This window comes from Nymphalis io, chromosome 3 (assembly GCF_905147045.1).
Source record: "Nymphalis io chromosome 3, ilAglIoxx1.1, whole genome shotgun sequence".
NCBI classification, from domain to species: Eukaryota; Metazoa; Arthropoda; class Insecta; order Lepidoptera; family Nymphalidae; genus Nymphalis; species Nymphalis io.
Window position 1 is genome coordinate 5,263,537 of NC_065890.1, and position 16,203 is coordinate 5,279,739.

The window sequence follows — 16,203 nt, forward strand, 5'->3', positions numbered from 1 at the left end:
GAACTGTTCTATGTAACATTTCTTTGGTTTCTATTATGAATTAATAAATTCCAAAACATTCCTAAAAAATTATATATAATATAAAATTATGTATACTGCCATTTACAATTTCCATTTAGTAATAAAAGTTCTTTTTAATGCCATCTTTGGCAAATCTTGAACAAAAATAATTAAATAAAGCTAACATACATATTATACAATCCTATAAATTAAAAATGATGAAATTATGTTATAAAATTCTCAAGCGCCATGCAACTTAACCCTAATTAAAAATATATCCGTGACATTGTATGACATAAAATTAAAAATAATCCAATGTTAAAATTTTGGACATTGGAGCCAACACATGGTTTGCGGTTGATAAATTGGGTCGGAAGAAAACACAATTCGTATTTATTGACATGTGGATATTTAATATCTTATAATACTCTTTGAACATACATGCTTACTGCGGAGTTGAGTTATTAGGCAATTTATATTTTACCATGTCGAGTTATATACATACTCACTAATTATATAACATACTTTTAGTTATGCGTGTGAACAAAACATAAATTGAAGTACGAGCGTGCGTTTAATTCTATGGTTGTTATGTTTTAGGCATGTTACTTGAATTACCGTTTACTTTTATTTTATACATAAAAAATAACAGTGTGATATTTTCTCTTATTACCACAAAATAGTGAACTGGTATTCGTTTTAGTTGCGCATTATTGCATTTTAAACAAAGCAACTAAAATCTTTTTGCTGGCAATGAGTTAGTCTGGCGCTAGACTAAGGTGCCGAAATGTCGGCAAGTGAAGCGAATAAAGCATGGTTTGGCTTCTCCCTCGATGATAAATCTATAGTCCACTAACACTGTACTTACTAAGTTAATGAAAATTTACGCCTAAAACTTTTTATGAAAACATGCTTAGAAATGAAAAAGAAATAACTACTATTTCAGTTGTTTTCTTTAAAAAACAACGATAATATTATTTCATGGATATTCTAAGCGCGAAACAAGTAAATAGCGTATACTCTCGCTGTTTTAAGATTTTCACGGCGACACGAGTTTATACAGAGCTAATTTTCCCCGTGTTAAGCGATACATGAGCATTAACTAAAACTAAATTATAAAGTACGACTATTCCGCATGATATTTTAAAGTTTTATTCATCAAAATATATTTTCAGTGTTATTAATTTGATGCTTTTCTTCGATTTATATAAAAAATGTTTATATAATTATGTAGGTAATGATCTACTTTTCCTTACATTATTTATAGATAAATTCAAGATATGTTTCGGGGAAGACTACGATTCTCATCATCTTGTAGGCTAAAATAAGTATTCAATTTCATTATGTATTTGCTACATTAAACCATTAATTTATAAGCATCACCGACAGATAGGATTAATCTGTGTGGAACATATTATACCACTATGGATATATTTTAGTACATTTTAATTAACAATCTTTAGCTATAATGATAATATTTATGAAAAGTCTCTTCCTAAATGCCTTTGAAAAAACGATAAATATAAAGATTTTATTAGGGCATAGGATAAAATCGATTGCTATAAAAAGTACAAGAAAAATACTTTCGAGTGAAGGTAAGTCGCAAATATCTCTCATTCACGGTATGTAGCATAAAAGAAAGCCACAAATTTTTCTTGAGATCAGTCTCGGTTGCTTTGTATCATTAGTTTCAATACTCGGCGTCGTAATCGATAATAATCCAGTGCCGTATTATTGGAAATATGCGTGTAAAATATAATTCTTGTAAATATTATTAGTGCTTATATTAAAATATTTAATTCTCACTCGTAATAGTATACAGATGTATTTATTTTTTGTTTGTATTTTTTGTATGTTTATTTTGATTAACTGGGTTATTATTTAATATTTTCTTTTTTTTTTTAAAACATTTTTGAGAATTATATTCTTAGGTAAAATCAAAAGTGAGTGTCACAGAGGGCATTAACATTGTAGCAATGTGACATGGGCGGGCGGCGCGCGCTTGCCTCGAAACGCGTCTCTGCAGATGGCGAGTTGCGGGAGCACGCAAGAAATCGTCGAGACAGATGCGTGACGCAGCGCGCAGGACCGGCCCCCCGCGTCACGCGGTGCGTGCTACCCCCGCGAACCCTGTGCTCCGCACAAATCCTGGCAAAAAACATCGATATTCGTAAGGTGCGTGAAGCTGCAGCGGTGGCAGGTGGTTTCGGCCGGGCAGCTTGTCGTGCAGCGTTGCGGTGGTGCCGGTGTGTGGTGCCGGTGCAGGCGGTGCGTGGCGCGCGGCGCGGCGGCGCGGCCCGGGCGGCAGTCGCTCGCAGCAGGCGGCCGACACGGGTCGCTCTCGCCCACTCGCTGCGTTCTGTGCACCGCGGATTGCGCTCGCGATACCGCCACCAGGTACATGACGGGCCGTTACTCTCCCACAGTGCTCCCTATCCATAGGACCACTTTTATATTTGCACTTTTCATTCATCATATCACCAATTCAGACGGGACTCGCTAATATTTCAGTTGACTTACCCTTAGTCGTTTGTGTTGTTAGGGAAGGTGGATCGGTTTTTTCAAAAGCTCAGTTTTAAAGTATTGGTAAGAATATGCATCTTTTTAGTTTTAAAAACAAGATAATTTTTAACCGTGTACTCTTAAGCAATGCTATTACCCTTATAACAGAAACTTATATTCAAATCAGGTGTGTATTGATTAAAAGACAAAAGGTAATAACGTGAAGATTTTATGGGACGGTGTAGTACAAAATAAAGACTATCCTTTTAATATATTTAGAATAAAAAAAATGTGTTATATTTTATCTCATAGAAGATGTCATGAGAGAAAAGAGCAATAGATACTGGCTTTACGCCAAATACCAACCGCGCGCATCTACATTAAGAAAATAGTTTAGAAAATTGGGAATATATTGTAGACATATTTAAATATGTACCCAGTCATACCCATAAGACAGAGATTTATACTTTGACTGCAAGATACGAAAATTTCTTCATTTACAAAGATCGTGTGTCAAAAAGTAATGTAGCCCTTAATTTATTTATGTAACATTTTCTGCTACAGTATTCCATAGAGAAGTAATACATGACTCTAATGAAGCTAAGGAATTTACGGAAACATTACACTCGTAACGTTTCGGGTAACTTTTGTATTATATAAAATATGTGATTATATTTATTGATCTTTACTAATGCAACTGACTAATAATATAGAACTTAAAATATATTTGAGCAATCATAATCAACCCAATTCAACACCGTTCGTCATACGATTTTGATCGATATTTGGCAGCATCATCACACGCCCATATATTTACCACTTAATTTACACAGTTCATACCTGTGGCCACGTGGAGTTTTTGCGATATTCGTATTAATTTATTAAAAAAATATATCGCATTACATTATTAATGAAAAAAAAACTGTTTTTAATTGTAACGTTAAACGTATAATATACAAATAAACAACATAGTTTGTTAAATTCGTTTTAATCAAAAACAGTTAATTAAAATTATTATAAAATTTATCGTCTTAATTTAATCTATTCAAAGAACGAATGAATGAATGAATCGCATTCTGTCTCACATTGTAGTATTTTCTATTAAAACATCATATAATTATGTAATATATTTTTTTACGCTTTATAATTTTAACAAACTGGCTATTATTTAAATTTAAGTTTTGTAAATAGTGAATGAGTGCATTCGGTCCTGTGATGGAAATATATTTATTGTGTTCAAAATTATGGAAGTTAGCTATCGGAGTTGCTCTTGCGTAGTATTCGATACATTGGGCCATACATTTGTTTAATGAAAATAATTAAAAATGATTATATAATAATGTTTTTTTTCTCGTGTTTTCAGTGTTTCAGCTTTCAATTATACAGATTACTATTTTTGATAAAATTTAAATAATATATTATTATTATATATTATTATTATGAAGGTGCTTAGAAATACATACTAAAATGTAATATAAATAACAAAAAAAAAACTGAACTTAAATTGTTCCTCTCTTATGTAGTAAGATCAGAACGATTATTTATACGTCGAAGATAAATAAATTGTTAAGTTATTTATAATCCACAAAACAGCTTAAAGTGAAATAATTTTATTATTTTGTAGGCTCATACAAATCGCGGTTAAAAAATTTAATCCATATATTTTCCAGCTTTTGTTCGAAATAACAATTGAAACTCGTATATCATTCGATGACATTTTTATCCACTTATATAGGAATTGTTTCAATGAAAACACCTCCCTGTGCCGAGGCAAGCCTGGCACCAGAGACCCACTAATTCTCATAAAACGTTACTCCACCGGTGATTGTGTGTTTTATTAGTTCAACTAAAACAAACAATCTGATATTTCCTTCACATTTTAGACTTGCGTAATTTCCGTGTTGCCTTTGTTTAGTTACAGTTACAACAGTCTTCAACGCCGTGGTCGCGTAAACTTCAAAATGGGCTTTTCACACGAAGGTTTAGTTTGGTTATGTATTTGGAGTAAACGTTCGTTGGATTTGAATATATATATTGGTTCAATTTTCCAATTACAGTTTACCAAAGCGACCGCGAAAACACGTTTGAAGTAAGTTAACTCGACGTAACTGCGCTAAAGAACTAAGAAAAAGGCATAACCATTTACATCTGGCTTTAGCGTACAAGTCATAACATTTCTGAACTTTGGGACCCGGAAAACTAATAGGAACTGCAAATTGTCTTTTCAGCTGGAATCTCGCTGACGTTTGGGGCAATTTGTGAGTTATCCCCAAGAGATGCAATTTCCTCTTTCCGCCTAATTGCTCTCTAGGCTTTCTGAGCTAGTTAGAACTCTTGGCTACTGGCTTGCCGACGTCGCCTCGGTTAGCCTATTGATGATTATCGAGCTAATCTTAATTCACTCGATCTAAGTAACCTAATTAATATCTAAAAGTTTTAAAATTAGAAAAGCATTTTATTTTATTTTGTTAAGTTTATTTATTTATTTTAATATCAACACCAACAAGAAGTACACTAATAAATACAATTGAGTCTTTAAACTTGACGTTATACAAATAGTGTCTCCTAAATTATAGGTGTTGCAAAATATATCAACATTTCGAGTTAACAAAAAAATTATAATTTTAAAAATCAAAATATTTATAACAAATCGAAAAGATTTTAACAATTAAATTATTATAAAATTACCACTTGATTGGTATAAAATGAATAAAATATAAATATCTGAGAACATTTAAAATTTTTGAATATTAATTATTTGATTAAAAGCAAACAAAAGTAAGGGGTACATTTATACATAAAGAAAAAGATGTTAAAAACAAAAATTTATACATTATTTTTATACATTATTATTGAGGAAAAAAAAAAGATATTTTTCTACGGAACTGAATCAAATTGTCATTAAAAATATCAATTATAAGAGCTTCGTTTGACACTTTCTTATTGTTAATCATATTATTGAGCATTTTGTAGATATTATTAAAATTGATGATTAGCCAGTTATTTGGAGAGTAGCGCCCCTGTCGGGAGTGAGTAAGTTTTTTAACGAAGGGAGGTATACACAGATTTTCTAGTGGCAGTTAATAATATAATTAAAACATCGTAGCTTTGTACATAAATATGTTGCCTTTAAGCTAATGACACCTCATATTAGTAACAATGCTATGAGTGTCTTTTAAGAAAACCTTGTTTTTTATTTAGGTATTATATTTTCCATTTTTATTTCCTTAGCGGCCCACAATATAATTCATATTTTATGTGTTCAAAAGGTTATTCGTTTTTAAAGCCAACCTAAATTTTACGAATTTTGAGTTAAAATGTATATAAATTATTAGAATTAAATTATTTTATATTATTCATACGCTCTATGTATTATTTCTTCATGACATATATATATGAAATATTTTACCTATAACATAAAGAAAATATAAAATTACGTTCTGTCTTACACAAGTATTTAAATATTGCAGTACTAATAATATTATCCTGGGACATTATTTACACACGGCCATCTGATCGCGAATTAAGCAGAGCTTGTACTGTGGAAACCAGACAACTGATATTCTACATATACTACTTTTCTTTTGTAAATACATACTTATATAGGTAATGGATAAAAAATTGTAACCTTCGTTGTTAAATAAAATATGACGTGTTACATTGCACATGTTCACGAATTAGCTTTACCAAATTTAATTAAGATACTTTCATGAATTTATTGTCTGTCTGCTGAATATTGTGTACAGAAGTTTAAACGCAAATACATACATACATAATGAAATAGTAAATTTATGGCTTAAAGTGTCTGCTACTTTATTCTCTTATCGTTTGGTCATTTATATATATTGTATATTTTGTTTCTCAAAAGAAATGTGTCACACATTTAAGTTTCATAATTTCATATATTAAAAATGATAAACGATCATGTCGAACAAAAAGCTGGTTGAGCTACTTTCGCCGGTTTTTCTCAGGTCCTGATTGATCCTTTTCCGAACTATAATTAGTAATACAACTATGACTTACCCTAGATTACAAAAAACATACACATCGCAACATACAATAATTTTAACTTAATCATAATCGAAAAGGGTTTATAAGCTTTACTATGTCGAGTTACATTCATTAGGTAAAGTAACATGTGCCTGTGAATGTTTCACTGCTGGGCTAAGGCTTCCTTTCCCTTTTTGAGAAAAAAGTTTGGAGTTTATTCCACCACACTGCTCCAATGCGGGTTGGTGGAATACACATGTGGCAGAATTTCAATGAAACATCATCAAAGACACATGCAGGTTTCCTCGCGATTTTTCTCTTAACCGTCATTCATTAGGTACATGGTATTATTTTCCAAATAAAGCATTTTTGACCTTCGTTTTTTATCACGGCTTCGATATTAATGATAGCAACGAATCTCTTCAACAGTCCACCCGTAATCATTGTATCATCATCATTAGCTTGTGTCAGTCCATTGCTGTACAAAGGTTTCTCTCATGATACGAAACTGAGCTTGATCTTCAGATCTTCTTCAATCCCTGCCCGCTGCTAGAATATCATCGTACCATTAAGCTACAGGGCGCCCTACACTGAATTTGTCGACACGCGACCTCTACTAAAGAAACAATCTACTCCACTGGCCATCGGTTCTGTATGTGTGACTTGCCCACTGCCACTTCAGCTTGCTAATTCTAATTTTATAACTAACGTAAATTCTCTTGACAAACTTCTTTTCAAAGGTTGTTGTAAGATATCGCTTTGAACGATTAGACTATTTATATTTTTTCATATCTGATTATTTTAATGTAATCTGTTAAATTACATGATGTGCAATTATGTATAAAGTAATAAAAAAAGTGTAAGCAAATCATTCGGACTGCACAAGGGTACACAAGGGTACAGGGTCCGAATAAGGGACTTTCAATAAATATAAAACAAATATTTTATTAACTCAAAGTAATCCCACGCTAAACGTTTCCACTGATCCAATATAGTAAGCTATTACTTGTTGGTAATAAAACCTAAAATAACGGTAATTGAGTATTTATAAGAGTAATAAGATGAATCGCATGAAATATGCAATTTTTCTTTAAATTTTTAGTATAAGTTTCGTAGTTGAAATACTTGGATACTTGAAATTGGAATATTTGGATATTTGAATACCTTAGTGATAGTGCAAAGGCATTTCTAAAAGACATTACACCATGGCTTCACTGGTGACAGGAGGGATGGTTAATTTTTCGCCCAGATACTGCAAGTGCGATACAATATGGAATGGTCGTGGTTTCATAATGTTGTTATCTTAATTTTTTAATAATTCTAACTGTAATAATAAATAGCAAAATTGGTGTCCAATTCAATTTGTGACGAAAATGCTTTTAAATCTGCTATTTTATCACACAATACCTATTTGAATTATGTGTATAAAATATTTAAATAATTTGGTAGGAGGTAGTCTGAAATAAAAAAAAGTTAATACATTTTTTTACACAATTTTTTTTTTGCATAATAAAAGGAAAAGAAAGACCAATTTTATAATTATATTATTTTTTCGTATCATTACTAGCCTAAGTATGCTCTATTATATTAAATCATAATATATCCGTTTGAAATAATCTTACTATCCTATCTCGGGTTAATGACCCATTTTTAGTAATAGTCAGGAACGATCGCTTAACCTTTCCAAACGAATTGAAAAATGTTAGAGGGAACTTATGCTTATAAGATCATCCCCCTCGTCACAAATAAACTTGCGTTGCAGAAACATTTTTTTTCTATGTATATTGTTATTGTCTGACAAGATTAAAGTTTGATTTCCAAGTACGGTTCTTATTATTTTAGATACATTGCGACCCCTCTTATACCTGTCTGCGATTCCCCTGGGGTTCGTGACATCCAGTTTGAGTAACGATGCTCTAAGATATATTTGTTTCCAACGAAAGGAGCCAAGATGGCCTAGTAGATAGAAGACAAGGAGCGAGTATGAGTTTTTCTTGTGATATTTTCGAGTTAAAAAATCATGAGGTATATCGGAAACAAAACTGATATAACAATATGAACACTCATATATATATATATATATATATATATATATATATATATATATATATATATATATATATATATATATGTATATATATATGTATATCTACAAAAAATTAAAAACGCTGTATAATAGTGGTCGGTTGATCACCGTTATTTTATCCTTAATAGTTTATTTTTATTTGGACACTAAATGTATCTGTTTATTATAATAAAAAGACTGTAAATGTAATTACTTAATTTTTCATAGTAAAAGGAATTCTATAATTAGCCTAATATATATTTATCACTGAATTATTGATTTAATCGAGATTATTGATTCTGCACGTTGCTTAGCACAATATTAAATGAACACATGATATGGTAAATATTTTCAAAAATTCTATTTTGTTGATTATTTCCCTGACGAAAGTGGAATGGTTTTGCTTGTGCTCGCCACCATAAGGGTTGTTGAGATACAAAGTGTCAATGGTGTTGACAAATGCGCTTAACACAAAAAATCCCTTAGTCGGCGTGTGTTACGACACCCAAGGGTTGAGATGGTCGACTCTAGTACGTTACAAAAACACGCATTTTCATAAATCATATTTGAAAAAAAAACCAGCCACTTAAGCTACAAAACAACTAGTTTATCTATATTCATAAAAATGTGATATTATATATATGTGAATTTAAATTAACTGCTTTATTTATTAAAATTATTTGCAACTACTTCGAGAAGGAAGCCGATCGAAGAATTCGCTTGGGATGGGCAGCGTTTGGCAACCTTCGTCAAGTCCTCAAGTCGTCTATACCGCAACGTTTGAAGACGAAAGTCTTCAACCAATGCGTCTTACCTGCCATGACATACGGTGCCGAAACGTGGACGTATTCCATGTTTAATACGAATTAGATAGGTAAAGCCGCTAAGTACAGCCAGTATCTATTATGTCGCGCTTACCACGATGTTTGTTTTATACCAAATGCAGTCTGTTCTATTACATGATTTTTGAGATCCATTTGTAAATCTCAATTGAAAACTGTTTATTTTGTAATTGTTGCTGAATATCGAGGGTATTATCGTGAATCTCATTATATATTTTAGATGAAATTGCCATCATCACGTCCGCATCTTTACGGGAGCGTGTTCAGCGTTAAAATAGAGAATCCTTATTGATTTCCGATACTATTAAGAAAAAATAAATAGAATCAGGATACTGGGTATAAAATGTTAAATTTCGGTTCGAGGGTGAGCAGTCACTGCCATAATTAGATTCCTTTTCGCGAATTATTATCTGTTTTTTCCATGCCATGCGGCGTAGCGGATTTTAATAACGTTTCAAAAGTTCATGGTCTCTTTCTTATTTATGTTATTGTCCGTATATATCTTATTTTACTTTGGAATTTATACTTTATATACTTTTAATAACGTAATTCGTATTAGAAAATATTGATTATTGTTAAAAAAATACGCTTTTAAGACAATGTATTCGTCAAAACAAACCAAATGAGCTCATACTTGGTTTTGATAGTAGTCATTCCAGAGTTCAACTATCCATCTCCTGGCTACATCATTAAACTCGACAGTACACATTCGAAGTTATTCTCCAAGCATTAAACAGCCATACTCTATTTGGATACATTCTCACAATGCTATAATACAAGTGAAGTGAATATAAAACATATACAAATATAATTATAACAAAGATTTATATTGTTACAGATGCCAAATGCTTCAAAGGCGTAGATGTCAAGAGAGAACTGATCGCATTAAGACTTAACATTATTAATATTAGTGCTAAACAAGTGCTATTAATTCGTACATAATTCTCGTTCAAGTGCCTCGCCAGTATATCACACAATATTCATCAAATTGACACAAGTGTATTTTTTATAAGTGCGGTATTAAACGTTTATCTGAGAATAGATATCGGTCAGAGCAGAAAAGTGTATTTCTTGAACAAGAAAAAACAATATACAACGATGTTATAAAGGTAAGTAAACTTTGTTTTCTGAATTTCTTTTATACTATAATTAGTATTAGAGATCGTAAACATAAATAAACTTTATAATTACGCCGTTTCGTTGTTGGTTTTTTGTACAAAGCAGTTATATTTTGAAATCCAGAAAAAAATCTTGTAAATTAATTTACAATAACTGACTCAAACTAAAACTTAATTAAACTTATTAACCCACTTTAACTTGGAACTTAATTACTTACCTTATCAAATATTTCTTATGCATACATTATTTCAAAGTCATTTAATAACTTATCTAATTATATAATCGATAATTAGTGCATTTATTTTGATACATTTTATATTGGTGCTACAAATAAGTAAAGCGCCAGGCATCGTTCTTCTTATTAATGAAAAAAAAATACTACAACTGATCAATATAAAAGATACAAGTAACCGAAGCTCACGAACATAAAGTCTAAATACTTTAACAGATAATTCAGCCATTTTTTGTAAGAAAAATATTGTTTTATCATAAATGACGCATACTATATGTAAGTAGCTTATAAACTATTTATATAAGAATATATAATATACGTAAATTTAACTGAAATTCTGTGAACAGAATGAACCCATCGAAAATATTTGTGTGACCTTTGAAAAGCTTCGGTATATTCTCTTATAATTATTTAACCATCTACTAAAAATACTACATTTTACTATTGAATAGAGAGTAAAAATATATAATTTACAGTTTTCTGCTATTTATTATAGCTGATAATATTATGTTTAGCTTTATTTCGTAGATCTTACAGTGTCCTTTTTACTCTTGTTCATGTGTTATGCAAGCTGAATAAATATTTATTTTATTTTATTTAATAATTGTAGTTTTTATGACTAAAGTAGATTTTTTGTCAAGAATCAGACTTGTTCACGCTAGCTAAAAACATTTAAAGACTGGTTTTAAAGTAAAGTACAGGACGCAGAACGCAATCCATTCATACCAGCAGCGCTATTCTTTAAGAACTCACTTCGTATGTCACTCGTTAAATGTTGAAAGCGGTGATACGCTATATTGACGCGTATATCCTAAACAAACTTTTGAAATGTGATAATTGTTATAGACAATAGTTAGTCGCTTATGACTTTCTGACATTTCACGATCGTGTTCTGCAGTGAACTATGAGTTTGTTTTTACATGTAAGCATGTAATGAGATGAATGAATTTAAATTGAAATGTGAGTTAAGATTTTTTATTGTGTGACGTGATGTCTCATAATCGAAATTAATTGTCAATTAATTGTCACGTACAGTTATGGATTTTATGACTTGAATTTGAAAATAAAATAAAAAACTTTGAACAAAAGTCAGTCTAACGGGTTAAGCGAATGAGCTAATTACGTAAAATCTCGTTCCCCATCTCGCACGTTTTCGTCTTAGCTCAATCACTCCTAAGTCTAGATAATATCAACACTGCTTAATGGCTTAAAACCGCCAAAGTGGTCACTTTTGCACAAGTCGAGGTTTTCAGGTTGAACATACAATATATGTATGTCCATAAAATATAAAATTCCATCATATTTCAACAATGACACGCTAAATTCCTTTAACTTCAGATGAAATCCCTTTTAATCACAATGAATAAATTGTCAGGTAATAAAAGTTACAGGCCAAAAGTTTTTTTTATCAAGCTTGCTGCCACGAATTAAATTCGTTCGAACTATGCAATTAAGCTTTTCAATAATTTCAATGGTATTCGTTTTATATAACGTAAACAGCGTCGCTTCCTCGATTGTCTCGTGTATCACATTAATATTAAAGTACTCTATTAATACTCTGGCGTCACTCCAACTGTCGCGACATTTGCCGTGGCCTTCGCGAATGTTAATTATATTAATTTTGTCACTGTTTACATATGTCACGAGCGGTTATTACGTCTTATTAACTATTATAAGTTAGAATGTCTCGATATAGCTTTTATAACATTCGTTTAAATTTACTAATGATTTTATTTGACGTACGAAATGTACTGTAATTCTTTAGATGATATTTGCCACCATTATTGACTTATTTATTTTTTCTTATGTTACAAGTATGTGAGACTAGCATAATCCTGCAGACGTACTAGTTGTGTATATATATTCCAATTATCAGGACGGTCTATTAAACGGCTTTTAAGATAATATGCTGCGCCATCTAGCCGCGAGTTACAGCAAAGTGGATAGAATATAAACCATCTCCAAGAAGGATTAGTTGTATACATATATGTGCTAACTTTCAGGGAAATCGGTCAAACATAATCGAAGTTTATTTATCTTAGACAGCCGTTTTCGGCAACATTTCAGGTGATTCCTGAAAGAAAAAAAAAGAATTCCTAAAAGTTCAGACTATTCTCGAAAGTTTTTAAAAAACCGATTTTGTATTTACCCTCTGTTCTGATGGATCGTCGATATGTCGATATATAGTTTCGCGTAATTATTTATGTGAAGTAACTTTATCTAAATAAAGACGGACTTGTAAATATACCACGATTCCAGATTTCTAACTACGAAAATTATTAACTTCCATACGAAATTTCAACTTCTATTTAATCGGGTGAATTTCTTAAAATACTTTTATTTATAAACAGAAGTATAAACATTCATTTTCATAATTCTTGCATCAAAAACTATGTGATGTATCATCATATAATTTCTAACAAATAATTATTCTCCTCCTCCGCTTTCCTAAGTGGAAGAAGAGAATAATTATATGTTGATATAACTATTTTATTCATAAACAAAAGCCTTAAAACAGTTAAACACCAATTAGTAATTATATTGCTAAATTTCACTCTCCTAGACTCACAAGCTTAGGTTGTGCATTGTATGTCAGTCAATCAGTTTTATAATGTTATTTAGTAGATTTAAAGAAGTGATTAGTCATGTAGTCTTATTACTTAGTAAAATAAAAACCAGTTCGTTTGGAACCATGTTATTTAAATTTACTTTGATAGTGTATTTAATTAAACCTATATTTATTTTACTTTGTTATAACCTAGCATATGTTTGGGAAATTGCAATTAAAATACGTAAAAAGTATGTTCTTGTATATGTATGTGTTCGTATTAAATTTGTAAAATTATGAGTCATTAAATAATTGCATTTTTAAATATAGATTCTTATTAATTATAAGTATCTAGGTGACCAAGCCTCGCACGGCTTAAATAATTAATGACAAATTGCTTTTTTTAGGAAACACATAAATACAAAATTCGAAACAAGCCAAGTTTCCGAGGTAAACGAAATAAATTTAGGTATATATTAAATACGTGAATTGCTTGTGAATTTAATGACGTAGGATAAAAAAATAATTTATCTGAATAGTAAATAGTTATTTTTCAATAAAATCGACTTATTTACGTCTTGTACTAGTAAACAGATCAGCAAGAAAACACTTAACGTTGTACAAACAAAATCCTCAACGCCCATTGTTTTAACATTTTCAGGGTTTCCATAAACATAATTCTAATAATATTTTTGTCATATTATTTTATTTGGTCAAGTACAAAATGTGAACTTTAACCGTAGGAGTCTAGCTTACCATTACCAGGAATACAGCTGGATTTTAAATACACATGTCAAATTATATATATAGACGAGATGGCCCAGTGGTAAGAACGCGTGAATCTTAACCGATGATCGTAGGTTCAAACTACAACAACCACTTAATTTTCATGTTCTTAATTTAAATAACTTAAATAACTGTGGTATCCATATTTACCTAGCTGCTGTGACCATATAACTGCACTCATTAGTCTTCTAATGATAAAGTTGCTCTGACATAAACTGAAATTTGATGAAAATAATAAAAATGGATAGAGACAAGGACATCTTTCAAAGACATAATCTTCATTGAAGTATTACGAGCAAAACGAAATTAAAATAAAATACTATGTACAATGCTCAATTTTAATATGGTGTTTATATCACTACCTACGATAATATATACTCCTGACTAATTTCAGTCACAGCGGTCATTTTCATCGGTGACTTTCCATTTTATAATGCACATATGGATAAAAAAACACACGTGCACTTTCATAATCCTAATGGATTGATCGACTTGAAAGGAAAAACTTGGAACCAGCGGCTTAGCGTGCTTTTCGGCGCCTAGTAGCTTACAGCCAACTTCCAAACTTCTGCTGCTTAAATTTAATAAGTTTCTCATATACCAGGTACTACAGGATACTTATAATCAATATGTATAATTATAATTATTATATAATAATAATGAAGAGATCTCCAAATCATTATTGATCCATATAGGAATCGTTTTCGTTTTGACCGGAATATAATTGCTCAAGAACCAGGATTGATCTTGTTAGACGTGAACTGAGAGCCGAATTTATTGCATTCAAGACTTCACCATTGAAAATCATTAGGCAATGTATGTGAATGCTATTAATTGCATCGATTACAGCTTTGTCGTACGAGGTAAAATTTAGAGTCTGGGGATACACAAAAGACAAGTGCAATATATTTAACTCAGACGAGAATTGAGGGAATGATCTAACGACCTTAGGTAGTTGCAGTGACCGCTGCGCTAAATTATCGTCATTAATCGTCGGTAAGCTACAGTAATTCTGATAGAATTCGATTGCTAATATTGATTTCAGAGAAGTCACCTGGTGCTAACTAGAACAAATGTTCGTCATTTAGCAATACTGTCATTTGATTAATTGCTAGAATTAACATCGAATATGCTAAATTGAAGTAAACAATGAGACGGTTATAGTTTATATAATCTTCGATAAATTGTATTGTTTTTTAAAAAAATATTTTTCATTGGCGGATGTCTAGCGAATGTTATTTTCCGAAAGTAAATTAAACATAAAAATTGGCATTTTCTAATTTTCTTTTAATTAACAAATATCTAATGTCTTTGAAATATATAGTTACTATTAAACAAATTATGTTACCTATATGATATGTTATAAATATCTAATAATTCCATTTATGAATAATCTGAAAGAAATATAATATATCTCAACAAAGACATCTTATCTAAAACATTTTACATAGACTCCGTAACAGCCTGTGAATATCCCACTGCTGGGCTAAAGGCCTCCTCTCCCGTTTTGAGGAGAAGTTTTGGAGCTTACTCCACATACATACTTATTAAATATACAGATAAGCGACAAAACGAATAGACACGAATAGATGATTCATATTTTTAAATACAGAACAAAATTTACAGATACCTCATAAACATTATTCCAATCGCTCGTACTGTCAAAGCGATATTGTCGAAGTATGACATCGTGTCGACAATTTAATCGCTAGTAAATGCTGGCAATTCGATCGTGGATGCAATTGCGAACATTGACGACCGAGAAATCAACAGAACACGGTAAAGCTGATAAATGACATTCGATGTTCACATTGATACTTAAATCATGTCATAAATATAAATGGACTTACTTAAAAACTGTTTAGAAGCAATAACACAACAATCTGTGTATTCTTCTTTCGAATGTCAAAACAATAATGACAAAAATAGTATATTATTTGAGTAGGTAGGCTGACGAGCGTATGGGCCACCTGATGGTAAGTGGTCACCAACGCTCATTAACATTGGCATCGTAAGAAAAGTTGACTATCGCTTTCATTGCGCCAATGCGCCACCAACTTTGGGAACTAAGATGTTATGTCCCTTTTTCCTGTAATTACACTGGCTTACTCACCATCAA

General features: G+C 31.1%; 1 protein-coding gene across 2 annotated transcripts in view; it reads left to right on the forward strand.

The window, feature by feature from the left end:
• Positions 1-2,302: 2,302 nt before the first annotated feature.
• LOC126781060 (inactive dipeptidyl peptidase 10) overlaps positions 2,303-16,203 on the forward strand; it is a 113,654-nt gene continuing 99,753 nt past the window's right edge. For both annotated transcript variants that reach the window (XM_050505835.1, XM_050505836.1), the window contains exons 1-2: positions 2,303-2,397; positions 10,238-10,508. The gene's annotated coding sequence lies outside the window, so the exon portion shown is untranslated. The remainder of the gene's footprint in view (positions 2,398-10,237; positions 10,509-16,203) is intronic.